Below are 23,414 nucleotides of genomic sequence, written 5' to 3'. Positions count from 1 at the left end.
AGTGTGGATATCGTTACCGTTACAGAAACACACGCATGCGGCCTTACCTTAAAGCATCTTGGAATATGATTGCCATTGATCGATACAAGGAAGTGTGAGTGAACCTCAGCTATGTTTTTCTTATTTATTTATTTCATCTGAGGTGGATGCTCTCTCATGCACCGCGAAATGGCTTTTTGCAAAATTGCCTAGCAACCATTTTGCAGCTGACTTTTGCATGATAGAACAGCCACACAGGCTTACTTTTCAGCAGATTTTGTCTTCTTCATTTATTTCGTCTTAGGTGGCTCAGCAGATTTTGTTTTACTCATTTATTTCATCTTAGGTGGCTGTTCCCTCATGCAAAAGTCAGGAGCAGAATGGTTTTTTGCAAAATTGCCTAGCAAAACCCTTGTTTGAGACTCTATAAAAGGGAAATGATATCAACCCTCTCTCTGCTATGGTAACGACACTCCCTTCTTAATTTCCAGCGTTCTTGATTAGGCGTTTGATAATACCTAACAAACTGAAGTGAGCCAATTCCAAAACAATTGAGTGTGGATATCTTTTACCTACAGAAATACCAAGACAATGGAATGTCCATATCAATTCGTAGAGTACTGGTATAAGTAGTCAATATGGAGGAGACAGACATTTGATTAACTCAGAATATACCTCGCAAAATAGTGAAAAGTACTGTTTGGTTGCCAACCTTGTAGCGCACTGGGAGAGAGTGTCATTACCAGTATAGAAAGAGAATAGATAGAAGCGAGAGAGAGAGAAAAATAAAAGGCATCATTTTCCAAGCCAAATTCCTCCTTCGATAAATTTGTCTTGGAAAGTACGAGGGGACATTGATGCCACATCACCGTACATGAAATTATTACCTCCGAAACTTGTCTAGTAGTCTCCAGGGATTTCCATACTACATTGGTAACCAAGCACCATCAAGTTGAAATATTGGAATATGACTGCTATTAATTCACTTTAAAACTTCAAATACACTAGAACCGCATAGACAGCCTTCTAAACCGCACCACCACCTGATGACAGAAAAGCCTGCTATATGAAGACTTGTTGTCCATTCAAGCAGATCTCCATCCAAAAACTCACATTCCTTGGGAAAATTAATGACAGTTAAAATGTTCCGGAGCTATATCTTGATGTTGAAGTAATCTGGGTCAAAGTGATGTAACCTCACGTAGCCATCTTCGCCGCCACTCGAGAAACTGTCCCGAAAAGAGATAAAAAAAAATGATACAGAATAAGCACATGTTCATAGAAACTGTCAAAATTCATGAAAATAGAGGAAATAAAAAATAACTTATGCCCTTGCTGATTGCTATTACATTCAAGCAAGGACTATTCTCTGTCAGCATTCAGCAAGCACCTGAGGTATATAGAAAATCCCTTATTATGGATATGTAATAACTGCACTTAGATTAATAAAACAAGGATTTACGTATGTATAGATGTGTTGTGAAGATTTTTTTTATTTTATTTTCATTTTTTATCATTAAAAAATGTGGTGTGAAGATGGTGGTAATGTGGGTTTGGAATCATCTGTTCATTTTAACGAAATGGTCTTTTGCAACTTGTGATGCATGATTCTATTTCAAGCTCTCACAAAGTAATGATTCGACAATAATTTGGGTGCTATGGCAGTATGAGAAAAGAAAAAAAAACAGCCACATACTATTCTCTGCAATACCGTTCAAAAACAATTACCCTATTCACTGCAATGAAGAGAATATAGTATTATGTTGTTTCAACAGTAGTAACTGGTAAAAGCATGAATGTAATGAGAGGCTAGATGTTGTAACCATGTTTAGACATTTCTTAGGAAGATTAGGGAGTTTCTACCCGAAAAAAAAACATTTTAGGGATCAGATTTCTTAGGAAGATTTGGGGGTTTCTATAAAAGAAACAAGCATTTCGAGGATCAGATTTCTTACGAAGATTTGGGGTTTCTACAAAAGAAACAAATGTTTTAAGGATCAAATGCTTGAGAGACTGGAGCATATTTGTGCGAGTCTCAAAATTTGATTAGTCTAAGCTTGCATTAGCACTTATTAGCATTCCCATTACAGAGGTCTTTTGATAGAAAAAAACCCTACTTCTTAAATGGGAATGCTAAGAAGTGCATGTTTGATAAAATCAAAATTAAAAATAATTTTGTAATAATAAAAATTAATATTTAATAAAAAAATTAGATTAATAAAAATTAATATTTAATAAAAAATTAGATTAAATTTCTTGGTTGTTCTGGCTTTCAAATTAATGGATTTCAACTTTTTCTCAATAAGACTGTAATAGGATTAGGGTGGAATATTTTTGGTCAAATCTTTCTAATCCTTACTTTAGCTGATACAAAGCTCCATATCATTTACGAAGGCATGGAGTCCTCCAGTTCCAGAAAGTGGGGGGTTTTGGGTTGGAGGATGGATACATGCAAGATTTTAATGGCTGGTCACCTAAATCAGTGTTTTCAAAACGACTCGGATGAGAACTCATCCAACGTAAAAGAAAATCGACTATTTTCAGAAAAAAAATCTCTTTCATATTCTTCATTTAGCGGATACATAGATCCATATTACATATAAAGGTATGGAGTTCTCCAGTTCCACACAGTGGAGGATTTTGGTATGAGGACAGTGACATGCAAGATTTCAACGGCTGGTCACCTAAATCAGTGTTTCAAAACTTAGACTCAGGAGAGCTCAGCCAAGGTAGAAGTGAGTCAGTTTCGGTAAGTTGACAATTGACTCGAGGAGTTTTTGAGCGGTGACTAGTAAGAAGACTAAAATAATCGACATTTATTTCATGTGATGAGAGCAGAAAAACAGTGGATCATACTTCATCCCTTCACGTTGGTTTAGAGGACAAGGTGCTACTTCCTAAAGCTGTTTGGGATACAATGAATATGGCCCAAGAGACTAGTGGAGCTTTCCAGTGATTGATTTGTCAGCCTTCAGAATTGAAATGCCATATTTTTATGGAATTTCCTTCACTATGTCATCCTACTGGAGATGTGAGGAAATAATGGTCGCATTTTTGGGGGAAGGCTACAAGTATGGTCTTCCAATAAATGAATGATAGTTTCATGTTGGTTAGTACTGATATTAAAATCCTTCGATAATCTAGATTCTAGAATATCCAAGTATCTACCAAGTAGTATGGATAAGGGTAACGGGATACGGCTCGTATACTCTGGATCTAATATCATGTCCAATTAAATTAAATCAATGGCATCCATTTGTTTCATTAGCTTTTTCTCATTATTTGTCACAATTTCATAGATTCATCTTTTGGATATCAGTTCCTAAGCATGTATCGTCTAGTTGACCTTGGAGAGTTAAGTAATAAAGCTTGTTACAGGAGAAGAGGCCTAGGGATAAGGGTAGTTTCGAAATTAACTTTCAGGAGAAATCTCAAAGAAGATGAATAGTCTCTCTCTACTTAGATTACTAGAGGATGACCATTTTTCATAATTTGAACCCAAAGAAAGGATCTGGATGCCAAAACCGAAAGGATTATTTCAAGTAGAGTCTTTTTCACTTGTTGACTTTGAGGAACAGTATTCTCCACATGATATACATGTGTGGGTTGCTCCAGTCCCTCCATGGGTAGAAGCTTTCTGTTCGAATGGAGGTGGCTACTAAGATCACCTCGTGAAATGCTAAAATAAAAGAGGTTAAAGAATGGAAATCATGTGTCCTTTGCAAAGATGAGATTACATGGACCAATTACTTCTGTTCTGAAACTACCACAGACAAGTTCCTAATTCATTGGAATGTGGACCATAAGATTCGAGGTGCAATACTAACTTATGTTGGAACGGGTTGCTCGAGATCGGTGGAATATGTTAAGGGAATGGAGTAGAGGTTCATTCAGAGTCAATGGAAAAATGCTTTTGGAAGGTGAATCCAGGTGAAGTGATTTAGTTTTTCCTTGAAGAGGTAAGATCAATTGGGACGATTATAATCATAATCAAAATATCTATAATTAATGGGCAAGTATAAGAAGGGAATTCCGATACTCGTACATAGATGATCTACATCGGGCGATGGCATCCAAGAGTAGTGCTCTAGTAGAAAGATTAGAACCAAGATGGAGACCCCTCCTCCAATACCATTAAATTTAAAGTTTTTTCATAAGTTATTGTGGCAATCAGAGACCAGCAGGTGTTGGAGGGTTTTTTTGGAAATTTATTGGTTTCGCCAACGCAGTTACGATCACAGATTAAACTATGCAGAAGTGAGACCTGGTTTACAAATATTTAATAAGTATCTGAATCATTGCTGGTAGGAGACTCAAACAAAGTCAGTGCGCAAGGCCGGAAGATCGTTTTTGGGTCCTTAGGCTACTGACGCTTAGTTTAGTCAGTTTGTTATTGCTAAAAAAGAAAAAGAAAAAAAAGGAAAAAGAAAAGCATCAAAGTTTAGAAAAATATACAGAAAATGTCTGGTCTATGCCTAAAGAATCAAAGATATCTGCAGAGAGTAAAACCATCCAAACTTTTGGGGAAACTAGATCAGATGCATTGACAAAAAAGACAATTACAAATATCCCTATTCTTAAGGACAAAAGGGCAGAAGGGATTCAAGGGAATAGCACCCTGCATTTCAAAAAGGGAAGTGATATATCCGCCACTTTCCATTACTTGGGGCACCCGAATCTGGCGTATCTATGACTGGCAGAGAACCAGACTTACGTCATGGGGAAGTGTTCAACTGCCCAGATTGCCACGTACACTGATTTCGGATATCCCAAGAAATGAAAAGGGGCGGATATATATCACTTCCCTTTCAAAAAATGGACAGAAACGCTTTTTCCTATAACAAATTTACCCAGGATAAGCCTCAAACAAATCATGGGAGTGTTTCTAACGACTTTTGATCTTCAGGCAGATTTTGCTCATCAGTTAAGGATGCTTTATTCCATAAGAAGTTAAGGGAAGAAAACAGACCTCCTCCCATCGGGATTGAACGCTAATGCATTTATTGGTCCAAAGTGCCCTTTTACACCCCCAATTTCCTCTTGAAGAGTCTATTAGAAGGGAAATAAAAACCAAAGTCATATTTCAAAGTGTCGCCCAAGGCAAAGACGCATCATGGACATATAACCGATGCATAAAAAAGAAATAGGTTCACCTTGTGAAAGAATTTTGCCTCAAACTTCCCTGCACGATGATCAGTTGTCGTGACATGGGATGCATCCTGACCACCCCCAATCACCACCTGAAAAAAAAATAATAGGAACCACAATCGTCCTAAAAAATTAGGCCGGCATATCAACTGAGTGAAGTCATAATCATGCCACATGTACATGCCTTACTAGTTCCTCAAACACATAGCAAGAGTAACACACACACACACACACACACACACACACACACATATGGGGTACCATATTGGATGAAAGTATGGTATCCCAATAGTATGAAATATTTTTCTTTCTTTTTCAAATGATAGCAGAAAACCTTATTCAAAACAGAAACATAAAATATAAAGCTAAGCAGAGATTGCCCCACATACAAAGGAGATCCAGGCAGACCCCTCTTAGCAAGGGAGTCTGCAATTCCGTTAGGATTAAGAAAAATTATGACAAAAATAGAGGTTGAGGACTGCTGTTAATGGTCTCCTTAATGTGGTCAATCACAGTAGAAATACTCCGCAGGCCAAGACTGTCGCATCTGGTCCAGGAAATGGCACTGGAATAAACCCCCTCAACCAGCACAAAAGAGTCTCCAAAGTGGCTCACAGACAATTGAAGAGAGATCAGTAAAGCTCGCCAACTCAGCCTCGTTAGAATCAGTTCTCCCAATCAGGCCGAAGAATGAAAGCTTCACAAGCCCACGTGGTCCCTGATCACACCTTCAATCCCTGCAGGCCCCGGGTTACCAAGGGAGGCCCCATCAAAATTCATTCATAGGTATTAACAGTCCGAGAATTTCATTGGGGTATACAATTCTCTTTCTTGGACCTGTCCTTATTGAGAGTACCCCAATTCCTTTGAATCTCCTTAATCGAATAGTCTTTAAATTCAGGTCTAGAGCTAACCCAAGGTCAAAGGGTCGAGATCACTTCACCCGCCGGCCAATAAGAAGGCTCTTCTTTCTCATCAAAGATCCTTTTGTTTCTTTCTGTTAGAAGGTGTATATGTGCCTAAGGGCACTTTAGTCCATGTACTCTTCTCTTTATATAAATACATAAGTGAGGGGGAGAATACTCTCACTCTTTTCTCCATTTCTCTTCTCCTCACAACATGGTATCAGAGCACTAGGGTTTTTGGTGCCCACCATTGAAGCTCTTTTGCTTCCTTCTTCCTCCTCCACTCCACTCTCTCTTCCTCTCTTCTTCTTTTTTTCTCCTTCTCCTCCTCCTCCTCCAATCTCCTACCTCTCCTTTCCACCACGCCTCTCTGTCTCTCCTTGCCTCTCCCTGCTACCCTCTCCATTTCTATTCTCCTCTCAACATTTTCCGCCCACACGGTCCATGCAACCACAAAAGGAACTAACTGCCATGTTATCAAACCTTTCTCTGCAATTTGGGAGCAGTGTCATCCTTCAATGAGACAGTTGACGGAGGCAGGAAAGGCCCATGACAAACTGGAAGATCTAAGAATCTGACACTATATCCTTCTGGCCATGTCACAATGGATGAAAATGTGGTTATCAGATTCCTCAACCCTAACACAAGACCGATTAGCAACTAAGCACTTCTTCATCCGCAAAACATAAACGGTGTTAATCTTCTAGTGTGCCACCGTCGAACAAAAAATTAGGACATTTGGATGAGGGGATGCCAAACCTTGGACCACTTAAAAGATCAATGTGGAACCTTAACCAAGCGAGAGAAGGAACAGAGGGAAAAATACAGCTAGGATCCAGAGCCCAAAGTCTGTTTGTCCAGCATAAAAGTGGACACAATGACCTTCACTAACATCCCTAACAAATGAACCAATGACTAGATTTCATCATCCTCGAGGTTAAGCCTACAAACCCAATTATTGTTGTTAAAAAATTATAACCCCATGGCACACCTATTCACATCAACAACAAGTCCGGGTTCAATTTGGATTATCTCTGACAGAAAATGGATCATATAATTCGTTAAAAAATGGAAGGGCATAGGATTTCAAGATAGTTAAGAGTTTTAAAGTTAAGCTTTCTCCAATGGATAACTGGGATATGAAACTAAATTGCATGAATCTTATAATTCGTTTAAAAATGGAATAAGAGCTTAAAAGTTAAGCTTTATCCAATGGATAACTGGGATATAAAACTAAATTGCGGGTCACTCACTAGGACGCGCTTCTTTACAATGTATGGTTGGCATGGATGTGCTACTTAGTCCATTGCTACAAACAAAAATTCAACAAATTGTAATGCATTGTTTTTTTTAGACGTGATTGTTATGAATTGGTTCAATAATGTTTGGGCTTGTGATATCTAATTTGTGCATAAAGTATTTTTCTATTTTTCATTAAATTTTAAAAGCTCAAATATCTTAGAATGCAATTCCACCTGCATGTAACCTGTGGATTTACAAGACGACTCGACTTTTGGAACATAGGCACAATGCCTTTACTACTATAGTTTGGCACAATATTAGTGGGTGTTTAGTTCACCGCAAAAGTTCCAAAAGTTTTGGGCCTTTCATGGAACACTTTTCAAAGATTTCAGGTTCTTCTAACTTGCAAACTTATTTATGGGATTCCACGGCCATGCAGCAAACAAACCACATGATATTAACATTGGCAGGGGAATGTTAACTTAGCCGGATATGCTCCGCCTGCCACTGATATTAGCGGCTACCCCTATCATAGAGCTAACACCAGCTGTATGAACATAATGGGGCATTACACTATCATTCTCTATTTGTTTGTGGCTCTTTCCCATTGTTTACATAGTAAATAAATGATGACCTTCCGATCAACAGTATGACACTCGCACTCGCCTTTTATACTTATTCAAGAGAACTTATATGGTGCCCGACCGTCAAAATAACAAGGGCGGAGAGAGAGAGAGAGAGAGAGAGAGAGAGAGAGAGAGAGAGAGAGAGAGAGAGAGAGAGAGAGAGAGAGAGAGAGAGAACCCCTCGACCCTTGATTTCCGATCCAGCAAAAGCCGCTTTTTATGACTTTTTGCTGGATCGGAAATCAAGGGTGAGGGGTTTGTCTCTTTCCGCCCTTTATGTTTGACGGTCGGGCATCAGATAATTTCTCCTCATTCAAAATGATGGAGTAGAGTTGAAATGCCATGAATCAATGTGCCAAAGAATAACACAACAAGACTATGATGAATCAATGTGCCAAAGAATACCATAACAATAAATATTCAAAATAAAATAAAATACCACAACAATACTACCTTATGAAACTCACAAGCGGAGAGTACATACATGATCAAGAAGTGGTGAAATTGCACATGCATTGACTGGGCGTTCAGTCACATAGGTTTGATCAGTGTCAGCGTTCTGATGTCCCAGAGCTATCACAATTATGGAAAAGAAAGCATAAGAGTGAGGTAAGCTTGCGACTAAGTCACCTAATGAAGTTTAAAATAGGAGATGGAACAAAATGGTTGCAGGATAAACTACCTTGGCAGATTTATCCAAGGAACCCGTCAGAAAATGTGACCCATCTGAGGACTTTGAGAGTGATGTAATTGTTTTCTGATGACCAATTTCTTTTTCCGATTCCTTGAGCAGCTTTCCTGTCTGCAAGTTTAAGAGAAAAACTAAAAGATGAGATCACAAACCAAGAAATTAAAAAATGCAAGTCAAATTAAATGTAAAAGAAAAGAAATATTGCTTCAACACAGAATTGAATCACCAAATGAGCAAATGCCTATTCACTATGCACACATATCAACTGCCAAGCTCAACAGCTTGGTCTAGGAACAAACAAAAATCTATACCAGAAGGCATGCATACAAATGGCAATAACAGAAATTTCTGAAAGAAAGAATATTTTTTTATGAATGGTAATAATTTTTTTATGAATGGTAAAGATTTATCAAAAAAGCAAAGAAAACCCAACCACCCAGGAGGGCTCGGTGAAGAGAAACTCCTGTTAACACAGACAGCATGGAGGACTTGAAAACGCAACGAGCCAGGAGCTTTTGCAAAAAGAAGGCATTTAAAAGGTGCCTCTTCCAAAGCCTCCAGAAGTAGAGAAAACTAGATAATCATAGACAGAAACGCAGCTAGTTTGAAAAGCATGTCTGATAGAAATTTAATATGAAACTTCAGGAAATGCTAGAATAAGCACAAATACACACTTTGAAACCATAACAAAAGCAAGACACTCAGACATAATGGTTTAATAACATCGAACACCTAGTGAAATGCATTGTCACACATGTCTGATAATTCAATACATCTCACATTTCACATGCAATTTATATAAATATTTATACACAATACATACATCACATTTCACATGTAATTCATATAAATATAACTATGTTACACATACAAATATAACTATGTTACGCATACAAATATAGTACACCGCTAATGCACTTAAGAGATTGGTTTCGGTATATGTTTCCATATCGTTTCAGTGGGGATAGAAATGAAAACATTTCGGTCGTTTCGTGTCGGTTTCAATGGAAATTTAAAACCATGGTCATCACGAGTTCAAGATCTGACTGTGGTCAGTCAAGAAATGCTCCTTCAGGAATTAAAAATGCAAATATTACTAGATGCATGAATTCCAGGGAGGTATTCGTGGAGGATTACAGGTTCTATCAAGGAGGCACTCGATCATATCAAACATCGTGAGGTGTCCCTCATGTTCCTAAAGGTACTAATAAGGACACTTATAGTGCATGAGGGGGTGGATAGAAAGAGTGGTTTTCAGTGACTTTTCCAGTTGATAAAGGTGTATTTTAGCTATTTTCCTCTTGTCATTTTATCTCTTGTTATTCCCTGTCTCTTGCTTTTTAGCTCCATTTCAGGTTGCTGCTTTTCTGTTTTTTTTATACAACTTTATCATTCAAAAAGAAAAAACTGCGAATTTCTTATTAGCTCACAGAAAAGTTAAGAATAAATACATAAAGAAGTCAGTATTTTAGGTCCAAATGAGACGAAGCAGAAACAAATTACTTCATCTTCCAAGAAAAAAATGCCACGGGTAAAGAAACATTTAGCTTATAAATGTGACAAGTTTACATATAACATGGAATTCTACTATGAACTTTCATAAAAAGAAGATATTCAGTCCTGATTGTTCAAAAAATAGTAGATATTCAGTGTTCCACTGAGGTTTCAGAGGCACATCCAAATTATCGTTCTCTAAAATTAATTACTTTAATCATTTCCTTCATCAATATGGAGATATAGTAAATGGTAGATTTATGTGGAGCAGATCCTTACCTCGGAATCCCATATCCGGATAACCGCATCCTCACCGGCACTAACTATAGTCCTGTTCAAGGGTCCCCAGACAGCTCTATTTATTTTCCCTTGGGGTCCTGTGATAGTAAGCACGGACTCACCAATCTCTGCAACATAACATCAAGAACAATTAAAAGAACCAACACAAGCTTTATGAAGAAATAGGAATCACCACCAAAGACCGCATCTAAACAGAAATTACATCATAAAATAAAATCATCAAGAACAGCTCCTAAAATTCTACATCAAAGTTATTAACATAAAACTAAACAAAGATCAGAAAGTAACCTACTTCAAGTAGAACTTTTAAATCCCATAACCTAGATTTCCTGCAACTTTCCCAATGATGGCAAAACCAAAGCCTTCTAAGCTATGATTTGTGGAAAGGACACGAGTGTCACGTGTCAGCACAGACACAGCGTCGGACATGGCAAAGCCCCAAAATTTGGAAAAGGGGACACGGCTAAAACAGAAAGTATGCATAAACATGATTTGTGGAGACGGATTCGTGTGACAAGTTTCAACACGGACATGAGTGGTCTAACACGGCAACCACTAAAAATCTAGAAATGGTGACATACCACATACATATAAAATTACTTCTTACTATCGTTATCTATAACAATATAAATACAATATTTATTTAAAGAACTAAAAAATCCGAGGATTAATCAACTATAATCTAAAACAAACGGCAGATAATCAAATAACAGAGCATTCAATAATTTAAGTAAGTTCTCTTGAGTATCCAATATGCAACAAGAAAGGGAGACCAATATGATACAATGAATATAATATTGGAATAAGAGTTTTTTTAGGTTTAAGAGGGGATATAACAGCAATTAATAGTTAAAGAAGTGCTAAAAGAAGAGTCAATAATAAAAGAGGCAAACACAATATTTAATAAAAAAACAGAATGTCACATTTGACCGTACAAAAATGTATCGACATGCCCCTATTAAGCAACACTTATAGCAGTACATTAAAAGTGTCGAAAGAAGTGTCGACACATGTGGGCACAACACGACACGTGAGTCAACAATAAATTCAGAGTGTCGGCTAAATCATAGCTTTTAAGTAAAACTTTCAAGAGGAAAAACACATCGCTTGATGGCATCATCATGACAGAAAGATAATCACATGGACAAAACTCAACTGAGCTCAAAATAGCTGCATGAGGATAGGCAATTCATAATGACAAAACTCTTTCACTGTGATTAGATAAGCTTTTCAGAAGGAGTTGGCATTCTTGATGAGATCCATTATATCCTTGGTGCGCTCAATGGATTGACATTGTATCTTATGTCATGTTGTAAAGACCTTTGATCAATAAAAAAGTTTAGGAGGTATGCATTCTTTGCTTTCCCAACTGTTGAAAAGAAATAGGTAATTTTTGGAACATCAATACTACATACCTGGGTTCAGTTCTTTAACTTGGTACGAAAGAAATTCATGGAATTGAAAACCTTGTAAAAATCATGGAATTTTATGGAAGTCTACTGAAGCGATGAGAATTTAAGATGACACTTCAAGGCTAGAATAAGTACAAATACACACCTATAAGTCCTAACATAACTAAGACAACCATTTAAAATGGCCTAGCAAGATCAAATACCTCGTGACATGTGTTGTCACCAACAGTAAGGTTCATTCTAAACGTAGATATTTCACATATTTTGAAAGACGATGATCATGTCATTTCTCTTAATTTTCAACTTATTTTATTGATGAAGTAGGCATTAATATCTCCTCGATATATGGAATATTTTTATTATCTAGGCGCATGCCAAGTAATCAAACTTGGACTTTGGTCCCCACCAAACATGACACATATCAACCAAACCGACCGGTGTTGGCCAAAGTTTAAACCGCAAAACGGTTATTCAATCCGTAAGATAAAGAACTACAAAAAACAACAGTGCAACTTTTATGTTAGTAAAACACTAAAAGAAGCCTGGTGGATCAAGAACCTAGGATCATTCGATCAAGGTGTTCTCAATAGCATTTGGCCACTCGCAGTCTCCTATGGGACCAACAAACCTGATCACATAGACGTCGCATAAGCGAGTCTATAGTGTTTATTAGGAACGAGCCAAACAACCATCACCTTTTTAGAATTTTCCATATGTTCATCCTTCTAATAAAGTTTTTGTCTCGCCTCGTTTGAGTTGTTATCTAAGGATCTACAATGTGCACGTTCCACTTCACCCAATTAGCCATCACTGAAGAAGGCCTCTTGTACCCAGATTACCCAACGGATTCTCAACGAAGTTTAGCTTAATGCCACCTGTTGGTGGTAAGCAGTAACATATTCAGAACAGGATCATAGCCAATGTTTAAAATTTCGGTATCGATTTCAGCTTATGGCCGAAACCGAAATTGTGGCCCAAATACCGAAATTTGGTAAAAAAAAAAAAAAAAATTTCGCTAAAATCCAAAATTTCGGGCAAAATTGAAATTTCCAAAATATATATAGAAAATGCCGAAGTGAAATGTGTAATTTTGGTGTCGCTCCGGCTGAAATCTGAAATTTCAGCATTTCGGCCGAAATTTCAAACCATGATCGTAGCAACACATACGTCAGCTCAGTAAATTAATTAAGACAATCTTACAAAGGTCATTCACCTTCTTCATGAAAATTTTCTAAAGGATTCACTAGCTGACGCCAACTAGTTTGCGACAAAGGCTTAGTTGAGTTGAGTTGAATCTTACAAAGGTCACTAGCAATCATTCATCAGCATATATAAAATGCATGTCTATAAGAGATTACACAAAACTACTAACTATACCAACAATTTGAAAAAAAATAGAACAGATTAAATCGCAAGAAAATGAAACAATTGTAGCATAAACTTCAAGCATAAGTAGGAATGCATACGTTCACTAGGATCTCTGGAAATGCGCTTCACATGAATGGCAGAAGAAAGCTCCATGAATGGATCAGTTGTGATCACAGCAAGCTTAGCACCAACTGAAAAATCTACGGCTCTAGCTGGAGCTGCAAAATTGAAAGAGTAGAGCTGAGCACCAGTATTAACATTCCACAGCTTTGCCGTCTGATCCGCACTTCCGGTTATGAGGCGCATCGAATCCCCTGAATTCATACAAAGGATATAAAAATATTTATATATAAGGGCACTTTATAAGTATGTGTACGACATCAAACACAAATAATGACGGCGAAACAAAATAAAATGGAATTCAAATCACCACTATGTTAAGAATATGCAATATATTTCAGCATGCTGAGCATATTGAGTGACTTCAGTTCAGCATTCAATAAAATGAGCAGAACAACATGTCCATCAAAAGGATGGACATATATGACATTCTTCAGTAATCAGTAATCAACATGCTAAAATTAAAAAATAGGAAATCACAAAAGGGGAAATGCGGCACAGAAGTATATATGTATAAAACGCGGTAAAGAAAGAGCAATAAGAAGTGTATAACTGAACTTATTATTGCCAATGATGTACATAAGGAGAAGAAGGTAAAGGAAAACATAGACTGACCATTTCTCTATTGATAATATGATTGTTAATAAAAAATAAAATAAACACAATAGCAAGGTCATGCCACACCCAAAAAAAAAAATATTAGCAAGGTCCTGAACATGTCTGCCTCCCTTTGTATGTGAGATACAAAAAATGCTTGCAAATACAGGATGTTTCACCAAAATTCTGCTCCATCAAGAAGAAAAGTGGGAGAATAAGGTTCGAAGATGTTTTACCCAGCCCCATCACCCTTTTATAGAGATAACAACCAGAAAAGCTTTATTTCACCAAAAAACACACTGTGCAGTAAAGAAAAGCATGGGACGAATTGTCCCTGCAGTGTTGTAAATGTAGTCCAGAAACCTATAAAACAAAAAATGTTGTCCCTACCTGATGTAAGATCTTTGAGTAGTCCCCCTTTCTTAGGGTTTAGGAACCAGTCAATCTAAAGAGAGGTAGCATCGGATACAAACAGCTCCTCGCGCTCTACCATTCCTTCAACGAATTGTTCGTTTATCTCATTTTGTTGATCAAGGTTTGTGCCAAAATGGTGCTGCCCGTCACATTTGATCACTTTGTTTATAAAGTTGGATCCTATACTGGTTCTAAAGCTATATGTTGTACCGTCGGTCCTTATATTATGTCAAGGCTTGATGTTGGTTTTAGTTATGAAAGTTTCAATTGAACTTATTTTAAGTAATTTTTCTTTGGGTCCGCACTGATGTAAAATGTGAATAGTTTTCTTGGGACTTCAGACTTATCTTTTGGCTCAACCTATGTCTCTTTGGATTTAAAGATAAAGCGCAGAATGAATCTTATAGCCAGGTTAGTGTTTTATAAGGTTGGGAATCTTTATCAAGGTTTTCAATTTCGCTTTGGCTTTCAGTCATCATTCGTCAGAGGAAACCCGTCGATATTCTTTTCTTTTTTTTTTCTTGAACCCAACCTTGCATCCATATTCTTACTCCTCATTTATCTTCAAAAAAATGTTTTCCGCTGAGAAAGTCAGTAAAATCATGTATGCGGATCTGTCGATTGGTCGGTGTACACCGTTGACGAAGATTTCGTTGTATCCTAGACGCGATTGTCATGTCTATCCCATAGCAATGCACTGACATGGGTAGGCCATTTTGGCTTAAGGATAGTGCGCTCAAACACGCGCCTCGATTTCCATTACACAATAGGCTTTCTACATATTTTCTACCATTCTTGCAATTATTAACGCTATATGCATCATTGTATTTCAGTTTTATATTAGCTGTTTAGATCCTACTCGACGATCAGTACTCTTGTGATTACAAATTCAGAACATAGTGTTTTAGTTTTCTTTGAGATTTTTTTTTCTATTTGTTGTAGAATCTGCAAAACCTCCTTGGTCCATGCTTTGGGTGTGGATGTTCTTCTTGTTAAAATATAAAAAATTACTATTGAAAAAATATCAACATAAATAATTCCCAGAAACCAATAAAATTTATACCTTAACTCCTTGAAATCAAATAACCAATGAGATTGGTCATAGAAGAAAAGAAGAAACAGAGAAATTAAGAACATGGTCTTGAGCAATAAAGCTGAAAATGAGAGACTCCCGAAAACCAACGTAAACAATTCCGAAAAACCCAAATACAAGTGGTGCAAGCCCGTATAGTCCAGTATTTTTTCAAAAAGTGTTGTATGACTCACACCATATAACTATCCAAACCGTCCATTTGAACAACGTAAATAGGTTGTGCCTAAAAAATCAGTTCCATAGGATGATCCCAACCCTCCAATCTAGAGGTTTCCATAATTTGCAGTTCTCTATAGATCAGAGGGCTAGGACCATCCTATGGAAATGAATTTTTGGGCACAACCTATTTACGTTGTGGCCAATCAAATTGACGGTCTAAATCATCCTGCGGTGTGAACCGTACAGTACTTTTTTAAAAATTACTAGAGTATACGGGCTAACCATATAAAAACCCACACAGAGTGATATTGAAACTACCTGAAATGTGGAACTACTTGAAATAAAGCAATCAAGGGGATGTGTTAAAGAAGGAAAAAAAAAATTTAATTCAGAACATGGTCTTGAGGAATAAAGATGAAAATAAGAAAATACTGTTGAGCAATAAAGCTGAAAAGTTCATAAAAATAATGAGATAAGATTTCTACTAAACTAACATAAACAATTTCTAAAAACCCAATACAAGTGATATTAGAACTACTTAAAATAAAACAATCAAAGGGATGAGTTATAGAAGAAGAATAAAACAACAAATTAAGAACATGGTGTTGAGGAATAAAGATGAAATTTATCAGAGAAAGGGAATGAGAGATTACGAGAGACGTCGCAGCACCAGACAGCGCCATTGTGGCCTCTATAAGTACCCAATCGCTCGCCATTGTCAGCGAACCATAAGGTAGGGTTATGGTCCTTGGCACAGGAGAAGAGAAGATCTCCTTCTCTGTTGTATTTTAGGAATGTAAGAGGTCTTTCATGGCCTTTCATCAGTATAGGTCTCATTCTATTCTATCTATCAGCAAAAAAAAAAAAAAAAAAAAAACCCTCAAAACCCTAGAAAACACAAAGCAACAGCATGTCTCTTTGAAATGAAACAAACGAGTCGAAAAAAAACAAATAAAACAAGAGATTATACATGAGAGAAGAGATGAACAAATTTGATTCTTCGTGATGGGGTGTGAAAACACCAGCCTCTCACAGGCCGCCACTTGTCCCAGAGTAGGTGAGCTGCAGCCTCTCACAGGCCGCCACCTGTCCCAGAGTAGGTGAGCTGCAGCCTCTCACAGGCCGCCACCTGTCTCAGAGTAGGTGAGCTGCAGCCTCTCACAGGCCGCCACCTGTCCTGGACACCTGTCCAGGACACCTCACCAGGATTTCCCTATAAATAGAGGATCAAAGCTCAGACCAATGGGTAATGCAAAAACCCTCTTCTCCGCCCAAAACTCTTAGACTTCTCCCCTTCACTCCTGTCCATACTGACTTGAGTGTCGAAGGGCCTGTCCGGAGTAAAACCCGGGTCGATCTTCTGACCTTCTTGCCTTGTGCAGGACTCAACCCTCATAGCAGGACTCTTTCTCGACCACCTCACTCCTCATTCACTCCGGTCCCTCAGGACTCAGCTCCCCTAGTCATCCAGCTCAGCTCTCACGTCACTGCTGTACCTGTTACCGATTTTAGGTCTAACAGATTGGCGCCATCCGTGGGACCCCAGAACTAAAAGCTGTCCTTACACATCCCACTCACAAAAATGGCAGGACGCAAGAGTACGCGGATGCCTACTGCGCGGGCGCGGACTACCCAAACCGCGCTACCCCGCAGGACCCGGAGCGAGCGAATTGCATCACTAGTAGTAGCAGCTTCTGCTACAGCAGAGCAGAGCCCGGCTCGCTCAGAACATCTGAATCCCTTGCCCACCCCGGAGCAAGTTCAAGCTCTATTTCAGCAGATGACAGCCCTCGTTGGGCAGTACCAGCAACTACTTCAAGTGCCCCCTCAACCTCCCCCAGAGGCTCCGCGATCTGTCCAAGGAAGGCCAGACGTCCACAGGGGAGAGTTATCACACCATGGTGAGGGCCGAACTCATCATTCCACCAGACAAGTCCCTCACCCCACGACGAGGCATGCCCAAACAGAGCCTCATTACCGTGAAAGGTCGCGGTCCCCCTCCGCACAGAGGCGCCGAGCTCATCAAGATCGTGCGCCACCAGCGAAACGTCGACCTCGTCGTATGAGTCGGGAGAGCCAATCCGGCTCCGCGGCGAGCCAGTCTGTGGAAAGGATCAGGTCCTTGGACCATAGGACGGATCCACTGCTACAGAGAATGGAGGAGATGGATCATCGGATAGAGGAACTGGCGAAGGACCAGAGCCGGCCCGTCTCCAGGGCGTTCTCAAGCAGGACGCCATTCACTGATGATGTTCTGGGTGCCCCAGCACCCAGAGGGTTTAAAATGCCCGCCGTCCCTCAATATGACGGCACTACAGACCCCGTTGACCACTTGGAGACGTTCAGAACAATTATGCTCCTCCACGGAGCTTCCGATGGCTTTCTTTGCAGAGCATTTCCAACAACGCTAACTGGCGCGGCAAGAGACTGGTATTCCAGGATCAAACCGAACTTCATCAGCAATTTTGATGATTTTGGAGAGGATCTTGTCCGCCACTTCATGAGCAGCCGCAGGCCAAGGAAAACAACAGCTTCCCTGATGGCCTTGCGACAGGACGACAACGAGCCTCTGAAGGTGTTCGTCCGCCAATTCAACAGGGAGGCACTTCAAGTGCCAAATCTAGATCCCTCAGCAGCAATGAATGCGCTCCTCGCAGGCGCCAGGTCTAATGATTTCCGTCGAGCGGTGGCTCGACAAAATCCGCACTCACTAGCGGATCTTATGGCCGGGGCAGAAGAGTACATAACGGTGGAAGAAACACTGGCAGCTCTTAATTCAAATCGTAGGACAACCTCTGAAGAGAAGAATCTCCCTAAGCAGCGCAGGGAGGATAAACCTCCAAGGAGAGAGAAGTCTCTGCCTCCTCAGAGAAGAGAAGAAAACTTCACGCCTCTCAACACCTCCAGAAAGCATATACTGGCGGCGATCAGCGAAGAGGAGTTCGTGAAGTGGCCTGCTAGAATGATCTCCAAGGGAAACAGGAGAGATCCTTCAAAGTACTGTCGGTTCCACAAGGACCACGGCCACGACACAGATGATTGTTGGCAACTCAAGGAGGAAATTGAGCAACTCATCAGCCGGGGCTATTTGAAAAAGTATATCCGAGCTGACAGCCGCAACCAAGAGCGCAGAGGAAAAAGCCCCCAAGGCCGCAGCCCTCGAAGATCACAGCAACCCCCTGCTCGGGACAAAACCCCTTAGCCGGCCAATGCGCAGCCTGAGGCACCCCGATCTCAGCCAAGAGGGGTCATCGGTACAATTATGGGTGGGCCTGCCGCTGGGGGCACCTCCTCTACCGCTCGCAAAGCATATGCACGGCGAGTTAACGCCGTGCACACAACCAGCAAAAAGACGAGAATGGAGAATGAGATCTCCTTCTCAGATGCAGATCTGGATAATCTTATCCTGCCCCACGACGATGCACTGGTTTTAACCATGCTCGTTGCCAACTGGGAGGTGAAGAAAATCCTCGTAGACAATGGGAGTTCAGCGGACATTCTATACTACCATGCCTTTGAGAAAATGATGATAGGCGACGACCGTCTGAAGCCAGCGAACTCAGACCTATTTGGCTTCTCCGGAGAGGTCGTGAAAGTAGTGGGGCAGATTGAGCTCCCCGTTCTTGTCGGAGACCCACCTCGTCAAGCATTCGCCATGGTCAACTTCCTGGTAGTAAGGGCCACTTCGGTCTATAATGCTATCCTAGGACGGCCTGGGCAGAACCTGATTCGTGCAGTGGCTTCGGCTTATCACCAAAAGATGAAGTTCATAACCCCCAACGGCGTGGAAGAAGTTCGAGGAGATCAACCTCAATCCAAGGAGTGCTACGCGATGGCCCTCAAACGCAAAAATGCAGTGGAATCACTGCCAATCGAACTACTCGATGTAAGGGACGAACTCAGGGTGACTGAACCCGCCGAAGACCTCCGCAAAATATTATCGGTAGTCGTACCGCCCGGCATGAGAGGTGATTTTGTAAATTAAGTTTATGTTAATATGAATAAATAATTCTTTTGCAGATTCAGATTTCCTCTTATATTTGGAAACCCAGTTCATAAAACTTGGGTACTTGTATCTGGAAACCCAGTTCGCTAAAACTCGGGTACTCACTGGAAACCCAGTTCTTAAACTTGGGTACTCACTGGAAACCCAGTTCTTAAACTCGGGTACTCATCGGAAACCCAGTTCACAAAACTTGGGTACTCATTGGAAACCCAGTTCTTAAACTTGGGTACTCATTGGAAACCCAGTTCACAAAACTTGGGTACTCATCGGAAACCCAGTTCACAAAACTTGGGTACTCATTGGAAACCCAGTTCTTAAACTTGGGTACTCATTGGAAACCCAGTTCACAAAACTTGGGTACTCACTGGAAACCCAGTTCTTAAACTTGGGTACTCATTGGAAACTCAGTTCACAAAACTTGGGTACTCACTGGAAACCCAGTTCACAAAACTTGGGTACTCACTGGAAACCCAGTTCTTAAACTTGGGTACTTGTTGGAAACCCAGTTCCTAAACTTGGGTACTTGCTGGAAGACCAGCTCGTCACAATTCGACTATCAACAGCCTCAGTCCCAGGTTATCAAAATTAAAAAGACAAGTCGAGCAAATCACTCAGTTGAGAAATATCAGAGACAGAAGGACAAATGTGATTTCATTGATCAGAATATGTGGGGCCTCGAGGGCCATTACAAAATTCATTTTAAAGAGGCTGCTAAGAGCTGTAGGGTCTCAAGGACCATTACAAAATGAGGTCAAAATAAACAAAAAAAAAATATACTAAGCATCTGGAAGAGAGGTGATGTCAGCAGGAGCATCAGTAGGAGCATCTGGCTCCTCATCAGTAATCTTTGGCCTGGCAGGGAGAGTCATATTCTGCATCACTAAGTTTGGATTGCAGGCCTGGAGCTCCTGGAGGCAGTCGTAGTATCCAAGACTATAAGCCTCGCTCGACAGGCTCAAAAGTTCAGCCTCCTTCGCCTCTGTGGCCTCCTTCACTGCCGTCTCCTGCCTCTCTTTGGCTCTTCCTCTTTGGGCCTCCATGGCTTCGGCAGCCTTGACCAGTTTCTTCTTCTCTGAGGCCAGATCCTCCATCAACAACTTCTTCTCCTCCTGTACTCGCCCGATGCTCGTTTGAAGCTCCTGGACCTCAGTGGCCAACTTTCCGTTCACCTCTTCAGATGCGGTGATGGCTTCGGAGAACTTCTTACTCTTCTCCTTGAGATCATTGTAGTAGAGCAAGATCTGCAGAAAGAAACAGGCATCAGTATGGTCAAAGGAAGAAATGGGCAGAAAGTTAGCAAACTGATCACCTCTTCCTTACCTGGTAAGCTGAGGATAACTTAGCCTCCTCTCCTGTAGCTGGCGGCTCGTGAAGGACCTGTTGCTTGTCCTTCCGCAGCAGACACTTGCTCATGATCTCTGCTGCTACTCGGCTCTCGCCTAGGGCAGTGTCATCCTTCAGAACGGCCCAATTGGGTCGAAAGACGTTCTGTTCTCACTAAGCCCCGTAGGAGGACGAGCTCCAGAACCGGTTCCAGTAGAAGCACCACCGGACTTAGAAGAGCCACTGCCCTGGGCAAAGGGGCCTATTAGCTTCACCGTAGTCTTGGCCCTCTGAGATGGGGGTGGAGGAGTGCCCTGTGATGGGGCCGGACTCGCCAGTACAGTCGCCTTTCTCTTCTGGCGCTCCTGTTGTGCCTGTGCAGCACCCTCCTGTGCCCGTGGCTGGGCTCCCTGTCTTATTTTCTCAACGGTCGATTGTTTCTTCATTTCTGCAAGACAAGCGAGCAGTCAGAAGCAAGCATATAAAAGTAAACATATTCTAAAGACAAGTCTAGCTACATACGTTCTGGAGTCGCGGCACTCACGCCCAGTCCAACTAGCACCTCCTCTCCTGAGAACTCTGCACAGCGGATAAGGCCTGATTGCTCAATCTCCTTCCGCATCAAGGCGAAAGTCTCTCTGTCCTCACTCTCGAGGAGCGGCTTTCGACTTAATTTGGAAGTGTCCGGAGTGTCCCACACTAGAGGGACAGGCCAGGGCTCACTGGCCTCCTTATCCTCGACGTAGAAGAACCTATTCTTCCATGAATGTATTGACGAGGGGATGCCGGTAATGATTTTTAGTTCAGGGCGCTGGCTGATGTAGATCCAGCCCCCCTCCTTATGCCTCTTCAGATGTGCACAAGCACGGAATAGCGACAAGCTCACGCTCCTCTCTAACCGGCCGTGGACGAGATACAAGAACCCAGTCAGTAGTCTCCATGAGTTCGGAGCTACTTGAGCTGGGGCCAGTCCGTAGTATCGAAGCACCGCTGCGAAGAATGGGTGCAAAGGAAATCGGAGTCCTGCCCTCATCGACTCCTCATAGATACAGAGATCTCGACTCTCGTTACATGCTCTATCTCCCTCTATAGCTGCCTTCAGTTCAAATCTTGGAGGCACACAGTACTTATCCCTAATGTCCCATAGCATGGACCTGGTGAGGTAGTTCTCCTCGACTAGAGCTCGCAGCTTGTATTTTGGGTTGGCATCCATCCGCGCTCTAGCGACCACCTCCACCGTCCTGCCAGGAAGGAATGTTGTAGACGTCTCAGCAACGTCACTTTCAACACTCCCTTCTGCTCGGGGGAGACTACCAGTGGGGAGTGGAGTGGCGTTCAAGTCTAAAAACACCTCGTCCCTGTCCCCTCCGTCGTCGCTATCTACAAGATCTATCCTAGCGGACGTCCTAACCATTACAGGCTCCTGCGGCGGCCTAAATTCTGAACTACTGCTAGTGGAGGACTCCGTACCAGACTCGGAACTCGAATTACTATCAGACATGCAGTAAAGAGAAGGGCTGAGAGGAATACCGGTGAGTGGAGCTCGTCAAGTCCTTGCGTAACTCCCACTGCGAACTGCGAACTGAGAACTGAGAAGTTGAAGCTCCCAGAGCAAGAATAAAAGAAAAGATGAAAAGTAAAAAGTAAAAAAAATGAAAGGGGGTAAACCTCCTTTTATAGCTTTTCAGAGGCGGTGGGGCATTAAATGCGACGCAAGCATCTCGAGGACACTCGAATGGCGCCACGTGTCCCATATTTATGACGGACACATTCTCCCACTCAAAAATACGATCAAGCACGCGCGTGTTCCTACGCGCATGAAAATTCACATCTCCACTCCGCACTCCATGCTCCGCACTCCGTACTGGATCTTTAAAGCCGAACTGGATATAACGCGTTTCAACAAAACGACAAAAATCAGTCCGGTCCGAACCGGACTGGCCGCAAGACGACAAAAATCAGTCCGGTCCGAACCGGACTGGCCACAAGACGACAAAAATCAGCCCGGCAAAAGCCGAACTGGATATAACGCGTTTCAACAAAACGACAAAAATCAGTCCGGTCCGAACCGGACTGGCCGCAAGACGACAAAAATCAGCCCGGCAAAAGCCGAACTGGATATAACGCATTTCAACAAAACGACAAAACGCAGTCCGGTTCGAACCGGACTCAACTTCCAGCCGGACTCCGGACTGGATCTCCGGACTCAACTTCCAGCCGGACTGGATCTCCGAATTCAACTTCCAGCCGGACTGGATCTCCGAATTCAACTTCCAGCCGGACTCCGGACTGGATCTCCGGACTCAACTTCCAGTCGGACTCCGGACTGGATCTCCGAACTCAACTTCCAGTCGGACTCCGGACTGGATCTCCGGACTCAACTTCCAGCCGAACTCCGGACTGGATTTCTGAACTTAATTTTCTGACTCACTCCCAGACAATGCCTACCCATTAAGAGAATCGATTGATCACACTTTCCCAAGTCTCTCAATGACTTGGAAAACTGGGGGGCAACTGATGGGGTGTGAAAACACCAG

At 41.4% G+C, this 23,414-nt stretch overlaps 1 pseudogene across 1 annotated transcript; it reads right to left on the bottom strand.

Moving 5' to 3' along the window:
• Positions 1 to 558: 558 nt before the first annotated feature.
• LOC143849082 (eukaryotic translation initiation factor 3 subunit I-like) lies at positions 559 to 16,589 on the bottom strand (annotated as a pseudogene). The gene is made up of 9 exons (XR_013235540.1): positions 16,519 to 16,589; positions 16,202 to 16,395; positions 13,264 to 13,479; positions 10,365 to 10,492; positions 8,583 to 8,702; positions 8,385 to 8,473; positions 5,133 to 5,219; positions 4,949 to 5,028; positions 559 to 1,208 (listed from the first exon to the last, which is right to left on the bottom strand). The product of XR_013235540.1 is annotated as a eukaryotic translation initiation factor 3 subunit I-like (transcript).
• Between the last annotated feature and the right edge of the window lie 6,825 nt (positions 16,590 to 23,414).

Source organism: Tasmannia lanceolata, unplaced genomic scaffold (assembly GCF_043159265.1).
Source record: "Tasmannia lanceolata isolate RefF3 unplaced genomic scaffold, GAP_Taslan_0.1 ptg000016l, whole genome shotgun sequence".
Lineage (NCBI taxonomy): Eukaryota > Viridiplantae > Streptophyta > Magnoliopsida > Canellales > Winteraceae > Tasmannia > Tasmannia lanceolata.
This window is presented reverse-complemented; position numbering and strand designations above follow the sequence as displayed.